The following is a 7,313-nucleotide window of genomic DNA, read 5'->3' as shown; positions in this document are numbered from 1 at the left end:
CAGCTGAACACTTGTGACATTCTTCCACAAATGCTCTTCAGAAAGTTCTTCCCAACTCTGTTGCAGACGTTCCCATAAATATGTGGCACTTGTAGGTTGCTTTGCTTTCACTCTTCAATTCACTTCAATTCAGTTTCATTCATATAGCACCAATTACAGTCAAATTGTCACAAGATGCTTTACAGAGCCCATATACCTGAACCACATATGCACTTTAAACTCTTCTATACAGTTCATCTGTTCAGTTGTTCTTTTTTCCTAAGGTAGTTCTGGCGTAGCTTGGACTTATGTTTTGAGTCATTATCTTGCTGTAGGATGAACCTCTGATCAACTAGGAACACACCAGAGGGTACTGCATGGTGCTGCAGAATGCTGTGGTAGGTGTGTTGGTTCAGGGTTCCTCTGACTCTGTACATCACTGACCCTGGATCCAGCAAAACAGCCACAGACCATCATGCTTCCTCCTCCATGTCTGACAGTTGATGTCAGACACTGAGGAACCATTCTTTTTCCTACTCGATGGAACACAAAAATCCTGTGTTATGAATCAAAGACATTAAATTTTAATTCATCAGTCCATAATACCTTCTTCCAGTCTTCAGTAGTCCATTGGCGGTGTTTCATTGCCCAGGCATGCCTCTTTTTCTTATTCTGACATCTTAGCAATGGCTTTCTTTCTGAAACTCCACCTGTCAAACCTGCAACTCCAGGTCTTCTCTTCACAGCTGAAACTGAGACTTCTTACTACGACCACTATTAAGTTGTGCTTGAAGCTGTTGTCCTTTGAGTCGCCAAGCACCAAGCTGTTGACTCTCAGAAACTTGTCTTCTGATTCTGTTGTGGAGTTAAATCTTCCAGACCTTTTCCTGTCAGTTCCCCCAGTTTCTGAGTGCCTTATAATGGTGATGAAAACTGTACTCACTGACACCTTGACTTTCTTCACAATTTCTCTGTAGGAAAGATCTACATTTCTAAGTGTTATGATGGTCTGTCTCTCTTCTATTGTTAATTGCCTTTTCCTCACCATTTCTATAGCAACACGCTGCTTTCTGCAGTACAATACTGTTCAAATAATGCTCTGAAGGGTACGGTGCGTCGATGTGTTCCAACACTACTTTTTTTGCAGACAGAGGGGGTTGTAAGTAATCAAGGAAAGCTGGGACACGATTTGGCAGCACCAACTTTCAAGGCTTGATCAATCTCCACTGCTACAGAACAGCTTCAAGTTGTTAACCCATTTCTTATTCCCTGAAAAAGGCCTTTTTGTATAATTCTGAAATGTACATTGTTTTTCAGTTTTAGGTAATCTTGTATTTTTTTGTCTAAAACTGTAGATTCTCATTGAAAGCTACTGAAAGATACCTTATGACATAACACTTGTAAAAACTCAAGGTCCACGGGCCATATCCGGCCCGTAATACAATTATATCCGGCCCCCGAGATCATTTTACATTGATTTATTATAATTGTTATTAATGGCCCGACGATATGAAGCGCTGATAACACATAAACTACAGATCCCATAATGCAGCGCAACAGCTGCCTCTCCGAATGGCAGGTTACCTGGGAACATTTCCACGTCATTTAAGTCAAACGTCTGTTGTTGTCTGCAACCCTATTGTAATGTCAAAGCTAGGTCTTAACAATGGCGAAAAGAAAAGTTGATTTTGAAAACAGAGCCTTTCAAAGCGATGGAAGGCTGAGTCTATGTATGTTGACATTGCCGGTAAAGCTGTGTGTCTTATTTGTGGAGCTAATGTGGCTGAAATTAAGGAATTTAATCTAAGATGGCACTTTGAGACAAAACATCAGGTCAAGCTGAAAAACCTGCATGCAGGCCACAAGCTTCAGAAAGTAGAAGAGTTACAGAAGAATCTAACATCTCAGGAGATGTTTTTCATCAGAGCGAAAACACAAAGTGAAGCTGCTGTGAAAGCAAGCTTTATTGTGGCAGAAGAGAGCCAAATCAGGCCATTTACTGAGGGAGAGTTTCTGAAGAACTGTATGCTGAAGGTGTCCACACAAAAAGCAGGTATTGGCAAATGTAAGCCTGAGTAGAAGATCAGGTTTGTCAGATGGCCACTGATTTACGAACAAGGTAGACTGAAAGAAGCAAAGAGTTTATTGCATACTCTCTTGCTGTTGATGAAAGTACGGACATAACGGATACTGCACAGCTAGCCGTCTTCATCCGTGGAGTGGACTCCGATTTGAGCGTTACAGAGGAAATATTGGACATTAAATCGATACACAGGAAAAGACATTTTTGAAAACGTATGTCCAAGTGTAACCGACAAGAAACTGCCCTGGGACAAACTTGTTGGACTTACAACAGATGGAGCACCGGGGATGTGCCGTGAAAAAAGGGGGGAGGATGCGAGTAAAGATGCAGGAGGAGAAGTGTACTGGTGAGTAGACAGCATGTCACTGCATCATCCATCAGGAAACGCTGTGTGGTAAGGTGTTGAAAATGTAACATTTAATGAGTACTGTAATCCAAACCCTAAACTTTATCTGAGCTAAAGGTTTGAACCACCGGCAATTTCAGTCTTTTTTGTGAGAAAGAGATTCAGAGTTTGCCGACATTCCTTATCATACAGAGGTGTGTTGGCTGAGTCCAGGAAAGATTCTCAATAGAGATCTTGAGCTACACAAGGAATTTTTATAATTTTGACAAGAGACATTTTGATAGAGAACAAAGTATTTCAAGTTATATAAAGTTTTAGTTTATTTATTGTGGAATAATATTCCTCTCTCTTTTTATTCCTATTCATGTTCGAAAAACATTTACTTTTAGTGTGTTCAATAAAAGTTTATCCTGTTCGGCCCATGACCTAAAGTGTGCTTTGAGTTTTGGCCCACGGTGCAATTGAGTTTGACACCCCTGCCTCATGAAGCTCAGTGAGAGAATGCCAAGAGTATGCAAAGCAGTAATCAAAGCAAAGGGTGGGTACTTTGTTTTGGCTTATTTCACACTCTTTTGTTTACTACATAATTCCATCTGTGTTCATTCATAGGTTTGATGCCTTCAGTGAGAATCTACAATGTAAATAGTCATGAAAATATAGAAAAAAAACATTAAATGAGAAGATGTGTCCAAACTTTTGACTGGTAGTGTATAGTTGTATTATAGTGTTTTGGTTTTTTTAAAGATTTATCGTGATGTGCTTTTAAGTCATCAATCTCTACTTACTCTTTTTTGTAATATCTAAGAAGGCATCATCTGGTTATTCTTACTAATGTCAGACATGCACACACTACGAGACTTTAAAGCAATGGTACATTACCCACAATAGTAAATTATTAAAATTAGCATGCCAGAGGGAGCAATGAAATGTATTTGTCGTGTGTACAAACATAATAAATCAGAAAAGGTTTCTCTGAAATGCAATTAAGAATGCATTTTAGTTGTACAGGTATGTGACCTTTGGGAGATTGGGCTCTTCTCTGAGAACACTTGGAATCATTCATGCAGATTCGAATATGAACGTTTTCACCAAATTTTGTGGCAATCCATGCAATAGTTGTTGAGACTTAATGCTCGAAAGTACCACCCGTAGAAAATGTCAGGGCAGTTGATGGACTGGCTATCGAGGTATTCCTGTTTGGACCAAAGTGGTGTCAGACCAGCAGATACTGGCATTCTTAGAGCTTGACTGAACTGGCAGTTTAGGGAGAAAGCAAAAAATTATATCATGCTACCTACTTTCTTACTGCAACCATCGACAGCTGTTTCTGTTATGAGCAGATTTATTGTACGTGAAGCTTGCGCCATGACATGCAGGCCAACCAGTTCGCTGGCTGAACACGCAACAGTTGTGAATATGTATGCAAAAAAGAATGACAAGAGTCCATTTTCAATCCCTATTTTCATCTCCCTGTTAATCCTCACTCCTCTGTGCATGCTAGCTGCAGAATACCTTAACTGTGCTGTAAATGGAATGTAGTTTGCCATCACTCTCCCTCCCTCTGTCCCCTCCTCTTCTCCTGTTTCCTACAGAACAGTTTAACACATAATGACCGCACAGCCGTACACTCACACAAATGACATCTAATGCATTCAGCTCTGATAATGTGCGCCATGGCATGTTGCATTTCCATACTGCTGCTTAGTACATCACCGTCACAAGAAGCCATTATGGTAATACAGCACCTGAGGGAAGAGAGATGGAAGGAAGGAAGGAAGGAAGGAGTTGTCAGAGAGTTTGAGGGAAAAGAAAAGATGGAGGAGAGAAACAGGCAGGCATGTGCACAGATTAGAGAAGGGTTAATGGGTACTTGCTGGTGAAAATGCTTTGCAAGGACAAGGTCATGATGTTTTGATGGGATTTTCAGGCTAATGAAATACGTTTGCTTACAAGTAAGCAATAAATGTGAAATGGTAGCTTTTGAACTTGCATGTAGGAACCAATTTCATAACAAGTTGTACATATGAGGGTACTTCAGAAAGTTCTCAGGAATCAAAAGAAATCCCTGCTTGTTCTTGCTTGTTCATGCATTATTTTTCAACATAGTCTACCCATGTTCAAGTTTTGTTTTTCCTTTGCAGTAGAAAGTCACATCTTGAGCTTTCAAACACTCCTCAACAGCATGCCTCATCATCACTCTGAAAATAGAGACCACGTAAGTGTCAGTTTTGGAAGCAGAAGTTCAACAGTGCAGGTTGGATGAGTAAAGTGTACGGGACAAGAGTTCAAGGCTTCATTTGGTTGCTCTGGCCGCATTGTCCTGATGCAATAGCAACCAGCTCCAAGCTTTCCATTTCTATTTTCTTTTAATACTTAAATAATCATGTTTTTGTGGACAGTGATATAAGGCCTTGTAGTATACAGTTATGCCCCATAAATAGGAGTCACACCCTTGTTGAAGAGCTCTGTACACTTTGCTTTTACTACATACTTTGACAACAATTTATCTTTCTGTGGACAGGTTTTGTCTGGAGCTTGTCTTGGTCTCGTGGGGGACCTGTCCTCATCTTGGTCACTGGTCTCAGCTCCAGTAAATATTTCAGTATTTGATGTTGGCCAAGAGTTTGCCCAGAACTGCTGGCTCATTTAAAGCATTCTGCAGATGTTAATTGTCATTTCCTGTGAGACACATTCTTTACAAGAGCCCTTCTTCTACAGGAGCAAGTGATGTCTATTTTCCTTTGTGTGTCAGTGTCGTGTGACAATCGAGCGTCCTCATTTTAAATGTGTAGCGTTAAACACTAATATGTGATACTTCAAACATTTTCATAAAGTTGTCTTTTTTCTTTCACTCCTCAAACTTTGTTAAATCTAACATTGTATCACTGTTATATCGCAGTTCAGTCTCACGGTGAGGAAATATGAAGACTACCTGGCACTTACAAGAACCTGCTGAAAACTCTTTAAACTGGTGGAAATTTACAACACAATGTTACCAGTTTAATGATTATATTTATTGATTCTAAGAAGCAAAGCCTGTAAGCTTGTCCAGCCAACGTGGCACACTTACTGCAACACATATTCAGCTCACCTGTGTGATCATGGCAGTACTCTTCTCCTCCAGCATGTCTGCCACTCACTTGAAAGCTATACTGTTTGCTGCTGCTACAGCAGTATTTGTTCCACCTGTGAGCTCTGAGTCTGCTGTCCTGGTAAAGTTAGAACTGTCAGTTATGAAAGACGCTAAGCAAAAATTCTGTCCACATTCTACACTCACATAATAATTAATTTTAAGAAACAATGTACTTCATATTGTTTTATATTCTTTAGTTTGATATATTGTCTGGAGTTATTCTATTTAATTTTTTTATTATATTTCTGATTAGACCAGTTTTCCTATATCTCAATGATTGTCTTCATATGAGCGTATGTGAACATGAGCATCGTCAACACCAAGAATTTACTTTCATATTCACATTGCATTCAGATTTCAGTTTTTCTAATTTCATGTACTACCTGATGCTGCCATGTTGGCAAGGACCCACTACAGACTTTTTTTCAGTGAGATGCATTCCTTTTTATGACACATTCAAACAATGCAAAACAAAACAAAAAACCCTGCTAGCTGAATGACCATACGCCATCACCGATTACCTCATTATGAGAGTTCATCAAAAACTTGAGCAGAAAACCTCACATGGCAGAGTAATATTGCTTTTAAAAAAGTCCTTTAATTTAATGAACTTGGTCCAGCAGTGTTTAATCATTGCTAACTCTTTGTGGAAGAAAGTCACATCTTGAGCCTCCAGAAATAGATGGAATTCAGATGGTGCAGGTCAGGTGAGTTAGTTTCATGGGATAACAGTTCAAAGTTGATTGCTTCTGCCACCTGCGCTGTGTGGACAGATGCATTGCCCTGAATGGTTTGACCCTTTTGCAGGAAATCAATCATGAGCAATCCCTGACTGTTCCAAAGCATAAAAGTGTTGTGATCCCTGCTCCAGTCCCTGTTCCTCTCCTTCCTTCTCCCTCCTGGTCTCTCCTTCTTCCTCCTGTTCACTCTGTATCTGTGTGTCTGTCTTGATCTGTCTGTCCCTCTGGTTCCCTCTGTCTGCCTGTCTCCCTTTCTGTCTCTGTTCTGTCCCCCTGCTCTCTGCATTACCTGTTCTAATCACACCTCCAGGTGTATAAGCTCTGTTCATTCACTCACCCCTCTCCGGACCATATATCCAGATTCCCCACTCTTTGACTCAGTTTTCCCCCCTGGTTTCCCCACATGGACTCTGTTCTTCTCCCGGATTCTTGCCATCCCTGTTTCTCTCTCCAGCCTGTTGTTCCTGTCTTGTCTCCGTCAGCCCCTGGATTCCCTAAGCCTGTCTTCCCCCTTCATATCAGTTCCCAATCCCCGTGAGTACCCCTTGTGGTAGTTTAGTTAATTCTGGGTTAGTTTGTAGGGTTTCCCCCTCTTCTGTTAGTTGAGAATTTTTGTAGTGAGTTTGGTTTTGATTTTCCCACGTAATCCAGTTTCCCTTTCAGTGTTGTGACTGAAGCCTTAATGAAGCCTTTCCCAATATTCATCCTGTCTCCTCGTTTCTGTGTCTGCGCCTGGGTTCTCTGACCCCCATAACAAAAAGCCATCATCTTTAGATGCCACTTGCTCAACAAGTCCTCAAACTCATACGACCACACAGGTCGTATGTAACGTGCACCGGAATACGACCCATGAGAGCGTATTTAGGTTAGCGCCCCTACAGGAGACAGGAACGCATTATGGGATTTAATTCGCGAAACGGCTTTTCCTCGCGAAACGGCTTTTTCCTCACTTTCGCAACACGGGTTTAGGGTTAGGGTTAGGGATAGGGTTAGGGATAGTGTCAGGTAAAAGTTTGTTCATGGTGACGTTTC

Source organism: Acanthochromis polyacanthus, chromosome 10 (assembly GCF_021347895.1).
Source record: "Acanthochromis polyacanthus isolate Apoly-LR-REF ecotype Palm Island chromosome 10, KAUST_Apoly_ChrSc, whole genome shotgun sequence".
Lineage (NCBI taxonomy): Eukaryota > Metazoa > Chordata > Actinopteri > Pomacentridae > Acanthochromis > Acanthochromis polyacanthus.
The sequence above is the reverse complement of the archived record's forward strand: the minus strand, read 5'-3'. Positions refer to the sequence as shown.